Source organism: Citrus clementina, unplaced genomic scaffold (genome assembly GCF_000493195.1).
Source record: "Citrus clementina cultivar Clemenules unplaced genomic scaffold, Citrus_clementina_v1.0 scaffold_1, whole genome shotgun sequence".
Taxonomy (NCBI): domain Eukaryota; kingdom Viridiplantae; phylum Streptophyta; class Magnoliopsida; order Sapindales; family Rutaceae; genus Citrus; species Citrus x clementina.
Window position 1 is genome coordinate 2,365,384 of NW_006263303.1, and position 17,852 is coordinate 2,383,235.

At 31.8% G+C, this 17,852-nt stretch overlaps 1 pseudogene; it reads right to left on the minus strand.

Moving 5' to 3' along the window:
* Positions 1-12,971: 12,971 nt before the first annotated feature.
* LOC18054056 lies at positions 12,972-15,136 on the minus strand (annotated as a pseudogene).
* Between the last annotated feature and the right edge of the window lie 2,716 nt (positions 15,137-17,852).

Here is a 17,852-nt window from a genome sequence, read left to right on the forward strand (position 1 = left end):
TAGAGGTGTGCGTGAGCAGCCGCCATTTCTCTGTTATTGACGGTAACATCATACGTTTTGGAGTTTGATAGCAGAGGTATTGTTGCATAATGAAGACTTTAGCTAGATGCTGACGACGGTGCCGAAGACATCGCCGGACGCCAGCAATAATCTATTTGTTTCCTTTTTTTTGTTTTATTTAAATGTAAACATAAATATGTTATTAGTGTTAGGGTGTGTTCGAAATTGTATTATTAAAATGAGGAAAATTTGGTATTATGCTTTACAAAATCAAATTCTATAAAAAACCCGGATTTCCAAAGCTACTTTCTCATGTTTTTAATGATTAGTACAAAGATAAATTATTTAAAAAATATTTATCTAAGATTTTTTTTTGGGTGCTAGATTGTTAAATAAGTATAAAGCAATCCGAAGCATGCCGAGAATCCAATCCCGGCATTCAACTCCCCAATTTCTCGAATTGTCCACAAGTCTCATTAAATGCCCATCCATATTTTAAGACATTCCTTTACCAAATACAAAACATTTTTAAAAACATTTTTTTGGCTTTTTCAACTTACATCAAATATAATATAAGCGTAAGGGTTTGGTTATGTTGGAATTACTTTAAAGTATATCATTTCTTTATAATGAGTTTTCTATTATTTATTATTTTGCGTATATAGTTATGATTTGTACTTTATTACTTTATCTTAGAGTAGGTCCAAGATAGTCATGGCCTGAAGGTAATTGATAAAGAAGTAATGCGAAGTGCATAGGCGAGTAAATTATTTGAAGATGGCTTGCAAAATGCATGCTTCAACAAAAACTCAGTCAACAATACATGCAAATGCAGTAATTACAAGAAGACCAGCAAAGAAACACATCCTAATGCTAATGACCCACTAAAAAGATAAAAAGAGGACGGCAGACTGCATAATCTGAACGGTGCAACAAAGTAAATTAGTGTCGTCGGATTAGTGAATGGAAATGGACGGTTGGATAGCTCTCAAATAAAAAGGAAAGAGAAGGGAAAGCGAGAACTTAAAAGGGTTCTGAAAAATGTGAAAAGGGGCACGAAACGCATTTGCAATTACTCATTTTTTAGCAATACTGTTTTTCTTCAATCATTATTAAATTACATTATAATATATTTTCAATTATTTTTAAACCTACTGTGACCATACAAGAAGAATATGTCCTTTACAGTTGCTGTTTACTGACACAAAACGTTTGTTAAGACGATGATATAACAATCTGTAAAACGAACAGGTGCGATCACAAATCACCATCTAGGGATGTTCTGCGATGCTTAAGTAGCTGTTACAAAAATAATTAAGCAGCCACATTTAAAATAGTACTTTTTTTCATAAAAAAAAATACTTAGAAACTAATAAATTTATTATTCAATCAAGCATAAATTATAAACTATTATTAAACAAGCAGTGGTGTAACCAGAAAATCATACTAATAAGTGCAAAATAACCAATACGAAATATAACGAAGGAAAAAGTTTATAACCTTAGATGCATTTGAAATTAAGGTACTGTAACTTTTAAAGTATATCTGCTGTGAAAAAAAAATATAACTATAAAACGAAAGTTAGTAATTATAGTAAATGTAAATTTGAAATAATACTTTTGATAAAATTATTATAAATATAATAGATTTTTTATTATACAAGTAAAAATTCATATCAATATAACTTTTAAGTTATAGTAGTTAGTGTTTACCAAACACTTTAGTGCTATAATTTTTAAGGTATAGCTGCTCAACCTCAATTCCAAACGCATCATTACTTCACTATTTTTCTAGTTTTTGATATTTCTCCTTACGCACGCTTAAGAGAGAAGGCAAACAAATGATAAAAATTGAACAGCAAATATTCTTGTTTTATTTTTCAATAATAAATTTTGTTTCGATTGATTTATTTTTAATGGATTTAATTGGATTTTGGGCCTTTAAATTATTCAATTAGAATAATAAATCACAAATGGATGATATTTATTTTCAATAATAAATTTTGCAAGCGCCATCCGTGTTAAGCTTATAGAAAGGAAAAGGAGGAGGCTTCCAACCAAAAACCCTTTCAATCCGTGTTTCCTTGCTGCCATGGAACGTATCAAAAGTCAGCATTATTTCTTCAGCATGAGAAAAAATATCCTTGACTATATAATCTACACTTTGAGCCGATCCCTCAAAACAAAACTTGTTTCTCCAGCACCATATTCGCCACAGAGCTACCCCAAAAGTACAAGCCCAGGCACGGCCATCATCCCTCTGTTCCGTGCTCTTCAAGTTTTGGAAAATCCATTCATCCAGAGGTAGAGAGAAAAAGTTAGCGTAAGCATGGCCCATAAAGAGTTTCCTCCAGATTCCTTGAACCGCAACACAATCCCGAAAAGCATGAGCAGCATCCTCTATAACCCCATTGCAACGAATACAACCCATATCAGCAACAACACGTCTTTTATAAAGTTCAGTGTTACATTGAATTTTACCCTGGACAGCAAGCCACATGAAAGTTCTAACACGTCGAGGACCCTGCCACTTCCGGATAAGCTGCCATCTCGGATCAACCGCACTATAATTTTTACTCATCGGCTGGTTATAGGCCGACTTAGCTGTAAATTTGCCAGATTTTGAATGACCCCAATAAAAATGATCCTGATCGCCATTGAGATGGGGAGGTTTAATTGCGGCTATACTTAGTAGTTAGTAGGACATGATGTGGAAGAAAATGAGCAAAAAGAGTCCAGTTCCACGAGCCATCATAAGTAACAAAATCGATACACACATACTGGCCAGAGTGTCAACATATTTAGTATGTTGAAAATGATCATTAGAGAAAACCAGTAAGTATCAAGGAGCAACATATAATTAAATTGATTGGACAGTTGAGATATCGATTTAATTAATGACGTGGTACAAAGGATTATGCAGTAAAGAAATCAATATGGCATGGATCGAATTATTATTCGAGAACACTATCCTAGATAACATACAATTATAGAGGTCAGTTCCAATCTTTTAGTGAAACAGATTTGGAATTAAGTAATTGAGCTAGTTTAATTACATGTCCAATTATTGTAGCTACTATTGTATATACCCATATAATCCCCGGGTTAGCTCATTTAATTGACTGCGCCGCTACTGGATTAATAAGCAAGATAACTAACTATTGGGGTTAAAAGCCTAAATATATTTTTTTGTGGGAGGCTCCATTTAATATGTTTGTGTGTAAGGGTCTTATGTTATTTTACAAGGTAGGCCCCTATAACAAGAGCAAGTAACGTCACTTTTGGTTTTATTGTTTTTTAATTTAAATCAAATTTGATTTAAGAGAATTAAAAAAGATAAAAGGGTTTGTTTTCTCTAAAAGGGGAGAGGCCACAATATACATATCAGAGAAAAAGATTTTTTCTCTTTGATTTTGAGAGGAATATTTTCTCTTACTAGTTACTTTTAGTAGTGATAAAGACGTCCACACATCAAGTGCAGACCAAACTTGAGTCATAACTTGAAAAATTATTGGTGACGGGTCGTGATCTAACATGATTAGTAGTGACAATTCATGATCTAACAGGAATGGTGGTAACGGATTGTGATCTGGGAGCCTAGATTACATCAGCGAAAAAGTAAAGGTACGATTTCTAGATTATGGTAATTTTATATATTGTATGAAAATTGCAATCCAAATATTTCCGCTGCAAAATATCTTTAAACCAATAATTGATATCAGAGCGATCTCATATAAATATATAGAGTTACTGTATGAAATCAATCTCTTGTATTATGTGTATAAAATTGGTGGCACTAATTTTTATATATTATTTCATTATGTGAATGTGTATAATTATTGAGCATATTAAAGGTTGTCTCAATTCATGGTTAGATATTTCTTTGTATTAATTTTATAGATTTGTAATAAGAGAGGTGGTCAATTTTCACCATATTTCTCTCATGATTATTTTAATTCATTGTTCTTAGATTCTTTGTAAGCCATCTATGGTATAGGAGTTCTTGTAAATATTATTTTTTATTATATAATAATGTAAAGAACCCAAAAAAACAAAGAAAAGTTGATGGCGGCAAGGAGAAGAAGAAACGGCAGCCTCTCTAGAATTGGCAGCGAAAAGCACGAAGGGGTGGAGGGTTTCTTTTCAATTTTTTCATTGACACCCTATTGTCTCACTAATTTATGTTTTCTGGCAAGGCTTGAAATATTATTGCATTTAAGTCCAACAGTATATGTTGGTGACGGCTGGAAGAAAAATAAGTGATTTAGGGTTTTGGGTTTATACCCCATGGCACCCTACAATTTCATTATTTTACAGTTCAGCCTAAATATTTTGGGTTTTGGGCAGAAAAATTCAAATTTATGTATAGTGGATCCAAGCCCACTATTGACTATCAATTGGATGATACAAATATAAATTTGATAAGCCCAATTGTTATTATTTGTCCAGATTTATTTATATTGGTCCCAAGCCCATTTAAGAGATTTCAAAATTGGGTTATATAAATGAAAATTTGGTAGATCAATAATAAAATTTATTTGGCTCAAAAAATTTTAAACATAAATTTGGGTTTATTTTATTAAACTAATTGGGTCTGGATTTTTTTTTAAAAAAGAGGTATTTAAAAAAATAAGAGCCAATAGAATTTGTTTTTTGAAAGGTGCCGAAATTTAAATTTAAAAATTGAACCAAAGATAAATTTTAAAAGCCCAAAAGTCCTCAAGGCAATAGTTATGTAGAAGAGCAAGTTCAAGGAAGAGAAAAAAGAAAGATGGATGTTGACTTAAAGCCCAATAGACATTAGGCTTGTAGATTAAGTCAATTTTTTTCTTAGGAAAATCATGAATTGAGATTGTTTAATTGCTTTTAATTTATATGCTATGTTTGGTTGATAACATGCCATGATAACATGTCATATAGAATAGGAAGTGCCACTCTATGCATCATAATACATGACATCTATAGATTATGAATCTAGACATTTATTGTTTGACATTTGCATGTGCTTAATAATATTAGATTTCATCTAGATAATATTATTGTAGGAAGCATGCAATTAACAATATAGGATATAATCTGTATATTGGAAAAACTAACTTTAAAATATCGAGTGGGAGAGAGAAAATTCAAGATAATTTTTCCCACAGGCTCCATTGTTAGTTCAATAATAAAATTATATATATACCTCGATTTCATGATACGGTGATGCTTCCTACAGAGGGTATATATATTAGACATTTTATTTGATGAACTTCTTTACAGATAAGATCAAAATATTTTTCAATCTGTTGATCACCCTAACGGTGGCGGCATGGTATGGAAGATACGTAGATTCAAACAATGGTTATACACTCAACTAAAATTTGTTATTAACCTTCCCAACGAAGCTCTGTAACAAATTTGGGCCCAAAATGATAACAATAATTATTTATCATGTCTCTACGTAAAAATAAATAATCCAATAGATAATTGGGTCTAGTAAGTGTAGACATGACTCCCCAATGGATAGTTTGCCAAAGCAGTACTAGATTATTGTTACAATAAAATAAAATGCATTTATGATTTTTTTTGCATTTTGGATCATTTATTGTGAACAGTATTTGTTCCAAAGTATTTATGCATGTCTATTTTGTTTTTCAGAAAATGTCTTCCATCAACCCATTATTAATTATCCTTGTTAAAATTGAACTCACTGGCGAAATGTATTTAGATTGGAAACGCAATCTATTTAATATTCTCATTGCTAAGGGTTGCAAAATTGTGTTGACCCAATCATTCCCTCCAGAACCAACGTTATACGATTATAGAAATCAGATGGAGCCTTATGAGAAATGGTGCGGAGCTAACAAAATGGCTAAGCGCTTCATCTGATGTTTGGGCAGAATATTCATTTTGCCAAAAAAGCAGCGTAAAAACGTATTACGGATACTAAGATGGAAAAGGGCACAAGAGTTCGTGATCATGTCCTCAAAATGATGGACTATTTGAATGAAGTAGAGATTCATGGTGTTCAAATCGATGATAAAATAAAGATTAACATCGTGATTGAATTGTTGCCTAATACATTCAAAGAGTTTAAGGTCAACTATATCTTAAACAATAAAGATATGACTTTAATTGAATTAATGCACGAACTACATGCTATAAAAGAATTTTATCATAGTAGGAAACTTCCTGAAAAATTATTCTCTTGAAGGCCTAAGTCGAAAGACAAGAATAATCAAGAGAGAGTTGGGATGAGAAAATTGTCCACTAAAAGAGATGGCAAGCCAAAAGGCAAGTGTTACAAATGTGGACAGAAGGGTCACTGGAATAAAGATTGTCCTATGATTATTAAAATCAGGTATATGAAATCTTTAATCTTTCTAATTAGTTTAGATTTCTATTGATGCATGCAACAGTGAATTCTAAGATAACTAATCTTATTTGTAATTCATTTATTTGGTTTTCAGGAAACCAAGAGATTAAGTGAACAAAGCTTCAAACAACAATTGAGGACATGCTAGTTTATATTAGTTGAAAGGCTAGATCAAATTTACGAGATTAGTTTGATATTTGTCTTTATTATTATAAATATTAGAGGAATTTAATTTCGGTGGCTTGTTTTAATAAACATGAGTACACTGTTATTTTTTTATCTTTTGTTTATTACTTATTTTGGTTCTTTATAAAGACAATTTATATCATATAAGTCCATTAATCAATTCAAAGCAAGATATAATGATAAAGAGTATATGCATTTATCTAAGAAAAGAAATATTTTTTTCTAACCAATATCACCTCTAATATTTATGTTTAAGTCGTATAAATTATAATAAAATTTTTAAAAAATGATTAATGATAGGCTTGTTGGTCTATTAAGATTAATCATTGTCATTCTATAAATCTTATTTAGAAAAGAAATATGACGAGGATGGTCTTTTTGAGCTAAAAGTTTACGACATGTTCGTATTTGGGGATTACCAGCACATGTACTGAAACCAAAGACAAACAAAATGGATTCACGTTCTGAGGTTTGTATGTTTGTAGGGTATCCTGAAGGAAAAATGGAGGTTTATTTTATAGTTTTCAAGATTGGAAAGTGATCGTGAGCACATATTTCATTTCTTTCGAGGAAGATTATATGAAAAACTTCAAACCTAAGAGTAAGGTAATACTTGAAGAACTGTCAGGTAATCAGGTTGATGCTCAGATTTCAACACCTGTTATAGAACAGGAAAAACAACAACTAACTAATCAACACATGATTATCCTTGAACAACCATCACTTTTAGAATCTCGTCGTAGTAGGAGGGTAACTAGGTTACCTGCAAGATGCATGTTATTAGGAGAAACCTATATGACTATCTCAGATGAACATGTACAAAATCCCACTAACTACAACGAAGCTCTAATAGACAGAGATGTTGAACTTTGAAAAAAAGGCCATTAATCAAGAAATGGAATCTATGTATTCCAATAAAGTCTGGGAAGTTGTAGAGGCACCAAATGCGGTAAAACCTATAGGGTGCAAATTGATCTACAAGAGAAAAAGAGGAGTAGACGGAAGGGTGGAAACATTTAAAGTAAGATTAGTAGCCAAATGGTTTACTTAGAAAGAGGAAATCAATTATAAGGAAACATTTTCTCTAGTTGCTATGCTTAAATATAAGGATTTTGCTCTTCATTGCTACAGTACTAGATTATAAAATTTGGCAAATGGATGTCAAGACTGCTTTTCTTAACGGGCATCTTGAAAAAGACATCTACATGTAGTAACGAGATAGATTCATACAAAAAGGCCAAGAACACATGGTATGTAAGTTGCAGAAATCCATTTATGGATTGAAGTAGACATCCCGATCGTGGAACATCAGATTTGATTAAGCGATTAAATCATTTGGATTTATTTAGAATATTGATGAACCATGTGTATACAAGAAAATTCAGAAAATATTTGTAGCCTTCCTAGTTCTTTATGTAGATGATATTCTCCTTATTAGAAATGATATAGGAGTATTGACTACAATAAAGAGTTGGTTAACAAAACAATTTTATATGAAAGTTGGTTAACAAAACAATTTTATATAAAAACGTGGGAGAGGCAAGTTATTTTCTTGGTATCAAATTACAACGAGACCGGAAGAATAAAACTTTAACCTTGTCTCAAGTGGTCTATATCGACAAGATATTGGCTAGATTTAGCATGGAAAATTCCAAGACTAGTTTGTTACCATTCAGATATGGAATTGCATTCTCTAAGGATCAATCACCTAAAACATTTGAAGCGAAAGAGAAAATGAGACGAGTTCCCTATACAGAAGCTGTAGGAAGTCTCATGTATGTCATGCTTTGCACGAGGCTAGACATATGTTTTCTGGTATGGATGGTTAATAGATATCAATCTAATCCTGAACCCGAACATTGGGCTGTAATCAAGCATATAATGAAATATCTGAAAAGAACTAAAAATTATATGCTTGTGTATTCTGGTGATGAACTCATTCTAATGGGTTATACTGATTCTGACTTTATGTCATATGAGGATTCCAGAAAATCAACTTTCAACTATGTGTGTTACGTTAGGAAATGGAGCTATTAATTGAAGGAGTGTGAAATAATCATGTATCGCAGACTCCACAACTGAAGCTAAATATATGGCTACATCTGAAACTGCAAAAGAAGTTGTACGGTTCTGCAAGTTCCTACAAGATCTTGAGTGGTACATGCTGTAACTGCACCCCTTAAACTATTTTGTGATAATAGTGGTGCGGTAGTTCAATCTAAGGAACCAATGAACCACAAGAAACAAAAACATATTGAGAGGAAGTATCATCTTATAAGGGATATAGTGCAGAGAGGTGATGTGGAAGTTACTTAGATTGCGTCACAAGAAAACTTGGCAGATCCTTTTACTAAGGCCATACCTGGGAAACTTTTTAACTTGCACTTAGAATCTGTGGGCATGTGTGAGATGCCAAATATGCTTTGAGAGCTAGTGGGAGATTATTGGAAAAATATGCTCTTTAAAAGCATATGTGTTTATTTAATTGTAATAAACAATTTTTCTGATTATTATAAAAAATGAGGTATTTTATTCAAGTATCTTAGTTACATTAATATTTTGAGTAAAGTCCATTTAATCATATTATATGTATTTATGTGATCACCATATGGATTCACAAAAGACATAAATACAAACTATCTTATGATTAAATAAATTAAGTTCGCAGTTGATAAATAAAGTTGGGCACTTTATTTAGGTATAGATTGTAATAAATCCATTGAATGATTTGTCTTAATTATGTATGAATTTATTGATGTAGTAAGACTACATTGAACTGGATCACATATGAGATTTAATTAACTTTATAATAACTGTCAGACTTATTAACTCTCATAAGCATTAATTTTACTATAATCTTAATCTTGAGTCAGTTATAATTTCATGATTGTAATTGTTATTCCATTTGAGTTACTAATCGACATGACACACACTTATAGTCAAGATTACCCAATATCTTGGTGGGAGCAATTATGAATATTGAAGTTATAGATTAACAATATAAAATTTGTACAACACATCTCTTGATGAGTTTTCGGCACTTGATCATAAAATTCTTTGGTCAGAGTGTGTCAACATATTTAGTATATTGAAAATGATCATTAGAGAAAACCAGTAAATATCAAGGAATAAGATGTAATTAAATTAATTTGACAGTTGAGATATCGATTTAATTAACGATGTGGTACAAAGGATTATGCAGTAAAGAAATCATTGTGGCATGGGTCGAATTATTATTCGAGAACACTATCCTAGATAACATACAATTATGGAGGTCAGTTCCAATCTTTTAGTGGAGTAGATTTGGAATTCAGTAATTGGGCTAGTTTAAGGACAGACCTAATTATTGTTGCTATTATTATATGTACCCATATAATCCCCAAGTTAGCTCATTTAATTGACTGTGCCACTACTGGATTAATAAGAAATATACAAACTAACTATTTGGGTTAAAAACCTAAATATATTATTTAGTGAAATGCTCTATTTAATATACTTGTGTGTAAGGGGTCTTATGTTATTTTACAAGGTGGGCCCCTATAACAAGAGCAAGTAATGCCACTTTTAGTTTTATTTTTTTTAATTTAAATCAAATTTGATTTAAGAGAATTAAAAAATATATAAATATGGAGCTTACGGTTTCCACCAAATAGAGATATAAAAAGGCTTGTTTTCTCTAAAAGGGGAGAGGAACCACAATATATAGATGAGAGAAAAAGAGTTTTTCTCTCTAATTTTGAGAGAAATATTTTCTCTTGTTAGTTGCTTTTAATGGTGATAAAGGCGTCTACACGTCAAGTGCAGATCAAACTTAAGTCATAATCTAGAAGATTATTAGTGACGGATCGTGATCTAACAAGATTGGTGGTGACGGTTCGTGATCTAACGGGAGTGGTGGTAACGGATCGTGATCTGGGAGCCTAGATTACTTCAGCAAAAAAGTAAATGTATGATTTCTAGATTAAGGTAATTTTATATATTGTATGAGAATTGTGATCCAAATATTTCCGCTGCAAAATATTTTTAAACCAACAATTAGCAACTTAATACACTTGGTACGCTGGAATGGATTCAATTTTTACCAAATATGATTAGTAATAGATAAAATTAGATTGAATTATATTTAATATTGTCTTTTGTTTGGTCTAATAAAGAATTGGAATAGATTGTAAATATAATATTATCATCAAATTTATTTAATTTAATTGTATCATTTTCAAGAGAAAGTATCATTTTTTTTATGCAACTAAGTCATCTAGAGACAAACCTTCTCTTGTATTCTCACAGCTTTGGGGAAGCTTCAAAGGACACAGCTTGGATTGTTCATTATGCTAATATACCTGCCTATAAATAGTCGGGTTGACCTCATCTGTGAGTAAAAGAACTGCGATACTTGTGTTCCTTCCTGTAATAACGAAAGCGTCTTAATTAATTCAGTGTTTCAACTTCAACAAAATAAAAATAAATTCTTGATTGAAATACACCCAACTTTCATAATTTTCAATTCTAATTTTCTTATAAAAATGACGCCATGATTGGATGGCATTGTCCTTGTGTTGTCTCATTGATTGATCCATCTTTGTTTTTCCCAAAAACAATTTCCATGAAAGAGGATGTTTTGCTACTCGTTAGTAAACGCTATTTAAGCACAAGACATGATTGAGATTTATGCAAAGTACGTGGCAGAGTTTATGTAAGATGACTGATGATTCATAAGGAAAACTAAACATGGGAGTTGGTAACTTTTAGCATGGCGATCAACATGTGTTGTAGAAAAATTTTTGAATTTTATTATAAGTGGTACACATAAAAGTCAGTAAGTCTAACTTGTACTCAATATTAGTTCATATCTTAATAGTCGCTTAAAGCTTATGTTATTAATCAATTAACTAATCTCAGCCCGTCCGAAATATCTTTTCTATCACCTCCATTACTTGTAGGTCAATTTTTTGTCTGGTCTTTGTCAATAATTCAAGCGTTGGGTTTTTCTTTGCCAATAACGCGCAATGGTTCCTTGTCATGAGCTTCTTATCTTCTGTCTTGAAGGAAGAAATTGCAGAAGATAAATGAAACAATTTCCTTTACACATCAATCAGTGCAGCAGCTTTTATATCTTTATTATTCTCGGAGGGATGATAATGTGTAGAGCCAAAACAATTACTAGTACTCACTCCTCTTATGGCCATGTCTAACTCTCTACAATAATTTCGATATTCCTGTTCTTCAGTTCTTCCACTACCCAACAAGTACGACGGTATGCGGTGGCTCCATTGCTAGAGCCTCTGTGGGCATATTTTAACAACGTGAAGGAAGAGCTAATTAGAATTCACACAATTTTCCTGAAAGTCTATAGCTTCCAGGAAATTCACCACCTCTGTAGAATTGTAATAATAAGACTTGTGGTTTCCGTAAAAGAATTTATAAGAGTTAATATAAAAGAGTTCGAAAATGAATTTTATATGGACAAGAAATACTCTTGATTAATTGGTTATTCAAATGGTTTAGAAATCCCCTTAATATTAGGAAGTCATTTAAAATTCTGATTATTGTTCTAAATATATTACTTTGCACTAACTTCCAATTCCACAATTACACTGACAGCCCCGTTTTCACGGATTTATTTATGTATCTGAATCTTTTTATTCATGAAAGAATAATCTCTTGCAAACTCAGAACTTCAATTATGAATCAACTAGCTAGCAACCATTTCTTTATTTTTAATTGCTTTGGAAATTAAGGATTCGTCCAGCCGCCAGATTCTGCAGTGATTCTGTTGCATTGGATGTCTTCAATTTTCTTTTGCATTAGATTCTTTGTTGAACTATTTATGCACAAGTGAAGGAGAAATTATAGAATACATACGAGATAATACAATTAACCAATGCATATACAACGTGCGTAATTGAATTTAGTGTAACCATCACCTACGTAGATATTTTTCAAAATAAATGCACACAAGTTATAGTATCATTTGCTTGTTATATGACTTACAGTGTATTCTAGAATTTTTTCCGAGTGGAGAACATGAGTGGTAACATCCATATGACATAACAGTATTGCAAAGAGATAGTCACTAGTCAAATTTGAATATTTATTGTATTGAAACCACTAAGTATATAAGTTTGGAAAACCCTAAATTCATGATGAGAAGTTAAAGACAATAGTACTCTAAAAGAAAATGGAACGAAATGATCCATTCATACCTATTATTTGACTTTTAGATTTGCCCTTCTCAATTTTAACAAAATGCACACATGTTCACTTGACAATTTTTTATTTATTCATGTGAACGAAGTATAACAAAATTATTAACCAATCAGAACCAAGATGGAAATGATCATCAACAAAAGTAATCTGCAAGGACGAATAGAAGCAGATAGATTATTCCAAAAAGAAACTAAGTACAAGTGGAATTACTGTAGTACTGATTATTCGAGTGTGGCGGGAACGTCGTCGAAGAAGGGTAAACTCCTCTGCTTGAGGATTTCACAATCCTCAGGACTTGTTGTTTTTGGATCAAAAGGCACACGATCAGGCAGAGGTAAGCCAAGTTTTATTTGACCGACTCGCCGTGAATGCAGGACTTGCTTGGTCGTGACAGGTAGCCTAACAGATTGATATTCTTCCAGAGCTGAATGTAAATTTTCTTCCCCTAACTTCTCAAGGCATTTACCTAACACTGCTGCATCAGCTATGGCCATGTTTGTGCTTCTTGCACAGTGAGGGGTTATGGGATGAGCCGCATCTCTAATAAAGACCACGTTGTCGCAGTATACTTGTGTCAAAGGGTCGCAATCATAAATAAGGTTCAGGAAAGGCTCCTTTGTTTCTTTTATGACTCTTGCAAGCTAAGGAACGCAAATCTTCTCTACTTCTTGGTGCATCTTCTTGATCATGTCACTGCTCACTTTCATTGTAGCTGAACCTCCCTGAAATTACTTAATTAATTAATTGAAGCTAGCTCTGCTAACACGTATGCATATAAATGGTAAAATGAAGCAAGTTAGGCAATCACCTTGAGTTCAGGCTCAGGTTGAGAGATATACCAAATCCAATTGAGCCTCTTGTACATAAGCTCATATAGGACGATGTGAGTTCCAGGGGCCAAGTCCGTGTGCACGCCATTCCCAAGCGTAGGATATGCCTTCCGGATGCCTTGTATGGTTTCTGAATTTTCACTTTCCGAAAAATCAAAAACACCGCTCCAAGCACAGTAACATGTATACCTGAAAAACAGAAATGAAAAATAAACCGTAAATTTCAAGACAACCGAAAATATGAAAATAAAATATAATTTGTTCAGAAACCTGAGTTTAGAGTCTGGTAAAAAAGTCCGGCGAACTGATGAGCGGCTCCCATCAGCTGCAACCAGCAAATCTCCAACTACGTCGATGATCACATCAGTTCTAAGATTCTTAGCTTTAACATTGACGGTTGATTTGTTGTGAGAAATGCAGAAAGTGAGGTACAAGTGACCCCAAAAAACTATTTCGACAGGCAGAGTATTGTATATAAGACCATGAAGAAAAATAAATAAAAAATCAGCACAGATGTTCTTTTCCTGATCTACTGCCCGATTCTGCACAGAAAGAAAAATAAAAAAAAAATCAGCACAACTTGTGGGAACATCAGTTGAAATTAAAGCAGTTCTGTGTAGACACATACATTACCTGATCAATGGTGAGAGGTAAGGTGATGTTGTTGTTGAGTATTCAGTTAATCAAATTAAAAAGGATGAAACGGCAGTGTTGGCTTGTGTTTTGTGATGCTCGATAACTTCAGTAAAACGACGCATAAAGACTGTGTTTAATAAAGTAAATGAATTGCTTGTTACAACGACATACAGTCTTGCCGTTTTGAAGTTAATGAAGCACAAGCAGAGCACGTGCAAACAAAAGGTTGTTAAAGAAGCCCTTATTGCACATGGCCCTCACGTGTGTTTCTGGAAATGCCTCTTGGGTGGTTTATAAGCTGTGATACGCAGCTGGAAAAACAGAGTGTTGTTGAGAGACTGAGAGCATTGTAACGAGAGAAAGAAAGCTTGAGAACCATGGGTTTTCTTGTTCTTATTGAGTGCTTGGTAATCTCTGTAATCAAGACTTGAGATAATTCAATAAAGCTGATGAGTTTGTTCCCCCGTGGATGTAAGTCAATGCAAATTGACTGAACCACGTAAGCTAGCTGTGTTCTGTGATTTCTTGTATTCAATTCGTTTCTTTGTTTGTTTCTAAACACAATCTTGGTCTTAGTTAATAGAACATTAATTCGTTAGCTCTCTAGTTGTCTTTGTAAGGCATCTTGTTGATTCTAATCCAAGATCTTTGGGGGAGTGTTCTGTAAAGCTTCTGTTATCAACTTATCAAAATCTTTAGTTGTGAAGAAGATCAGGTTGATGGAGCCATGACTTAACTATTTTCTGGGACAATGGATGAAGTACGATTCCAGCGCCAGTTGGGTTTCCGGTTGGAGGTCCACATGTCTTCTCGATCACCACCACATCCCCACCTGCTAAAATAAGCGCTTTTGCACATGATATCCCTGCTATGCTTCCCCCAACTATGATAGCTTTTGGCTTCCGCATCCTCTCCCTCATGTCTCTCTCTTCCTCTCAAACACCAGTATGTGTGACACTCAGACCTATAGAGACGCTCGCGCATAGATATATTGATATACAGGGGAAAACTTCCCATTCTGAATTCATAAATCAGGATGAGCCGGCAATCATATTAACATATTTTTATATTATTGTAAAAATATTTTTATACTATTGTTAATTTGACTCGAATTTTAATAAAATTTTACATCTCGAACCAAGTCGCTACTCTAGAGAAATTTTTTTCAATCTGAACTTATATATTCCAATTCAAGACAAAGGTTTAATAATGTAATGAACCTGAAAATTATTAGACCATATAATCTAATAGTGTAATGATATTTTATTATAAAACCGCACGATTTAATAACTTTTCGAATTTTAATAATATTCAGATTTTTAGACTAGATCAGCACTATATAGACACACATATGCAACATAAGTTATTTATTTAAAAACTGATAATAAATTATGATTAAATATGTTCGCAGCTGTTACAAAGTCTTGATACAATGTTTCTATGATGTGACGTCAATATCGATGATCGCTAATTAGGGATTCCATTATCCTGTTGTCTCTCTCACATGATGAATAAAAAAACAGATTTAAATTCTCACGTCACCCAATTTTTAGAATGTACCCGCAGGCCGCAGTCCCAATAGTAGTCAAATTAACTTCAAACTCTCCAAACTCAATAACATGATTATGTCTTATTCCTTCTTAATTGCAGTTGATTTTTCAAGGAAGCGAGAGAAATTTTAAAATACCATATATGTATTACAATTAATTAATGTATGCATGATATGTATAGTTGAATTTAATACAATCAACACTTGCATAATAGTTTTTCAAAATAAATATACACATGTCATGATATCTCAAATGTATTTTAAAATTTCACCCATGTTAGAAAAAAAAATGCTTAATTCAAATCTCACGATTTTCAAGAAACCTTTCTACTCAAAATAAATTCTCAAGTCAGATTTTTCAATCTGGCGATATGGAATTTGCCTAATAAATCTCTGCATTCAAATATCACGTTTATGAAACCCTTGCATTCAGAGTAAATTCTTGCGGTGTATCAAAAAAAAAAAAATATCTTGTGGGTAAGGAGGATCAAATGCGAGAATAAAGTTTGATAAAAATGAATAAAAGGAATAAGGTAAAATGATGAATAATTTTGGTAAAATTAAGTACCAAAAATAAGATTTGATAGTTAGTATATGTTTGTTGCGGTTTATTTAATAACTAAAAGTATTTATAAGCTCTTTTCAAATTTGTTACTGTTGTTTGGTAGTATTTTGGGTAGGGAGTTTTTGAGAATTAAATAAGTTATTTTGCCTCTACTAATAAAAATGCAAATTAAATAAGTTATTTTGGGTTTTTGGGAACAAAAGTTGTAGAGGATTTTTTAAGTGTTAAAGTATCTAACATACCTTTTATTTATTTTACATTTATTTTACATTTTTATCTAACATACCTTTTCATAATATAACTTTAAATAAATTGTCTATTAAACTAATTTTATAATTTAAAATTTTTAATAAAAGTTCATATTGACAACCAAATAATTAAAATATTTTGGTAAATCTCCACTTGTAACAACTTAATTTTACTAAAAGCTCTACCTGAATTAACACAATTGAAAAGTTATACCATACAGAACATAGAGTCAGTGACGATGTGGAAATATAAAAAGGTGATTGATAGAAGAAATTAGGTTTCTAAATAATAAAAGTTTTGTTAGAAAAGTTTAAATGAACAAAACTAGTGTTTTGAGCCCCTATTATAATAATCCTAAATATCGTGAGTTTATCAAAATAGAAAAATCTAAAATATTATTTTATAATAAAATCTCTTAATCTAAATAAAGAAACCAAAGCAAACAGCACCCAAAGCCAATATCTAAAAAAAAAGATAAAATCATAAAATTAATAGGAAAAATAGAAAAATAACTTAAAGCTAAAAAATGATCAGGAAGGAAGTAAAACTTTTAAATCGACCACGGGGCAGAACTTTGCAAGCTATTATATTTGGTTTGTCTCGTTGCAAGCTTCAAAACGATATATTATATACCTAAAACGAACACCTGTAACCTTAGTTATGACCTCTAGAAAATAATTTGCTCATCTTATGCAACAATCCTACATTAGCTAGCCCAATTTGGGATTGTGATGACTTATGTAATAAACCACTTCTATAATAAACCACTTCTATAATGCGAATGAGTAATCTACTTATTAAATAGGGTTAAAGCTTGTTTAGTCCTTATATTATGAGGTTAGTGTCTATTTAGTTCCTGTATTTTTAAAAATACCTCAAAACGTCCCTGCTACTAAATATTGACACTTATGCCATTATTTTTTTTATTTTTAACTTACTTTTACAATATTACATTTTTACAATAATGTTTCTTTTTTGGATATTAATAAAAAATTAAATTATCAAATTAAACTCAAAAATAAAATAAAAACAAAAAAGGTATATATTAATTTTTGTGGAAGCTCACGTATGTCTAAAAAAATAATATCGTAAAAAATTACATTATCAATTTTTTTAGAAAAATTAATATTTTAACTCAAGAGTATGTTCCACAAAAATTAATTTTTTTTTTATTTTTTTTGGTGTTAAACTGGTAATTTATTTTTTTCTTTTTAATAATGTCTAAAAAAATTATTATAATAGGGTTATTTTTTTCTTTTTAATAATGTCTAAA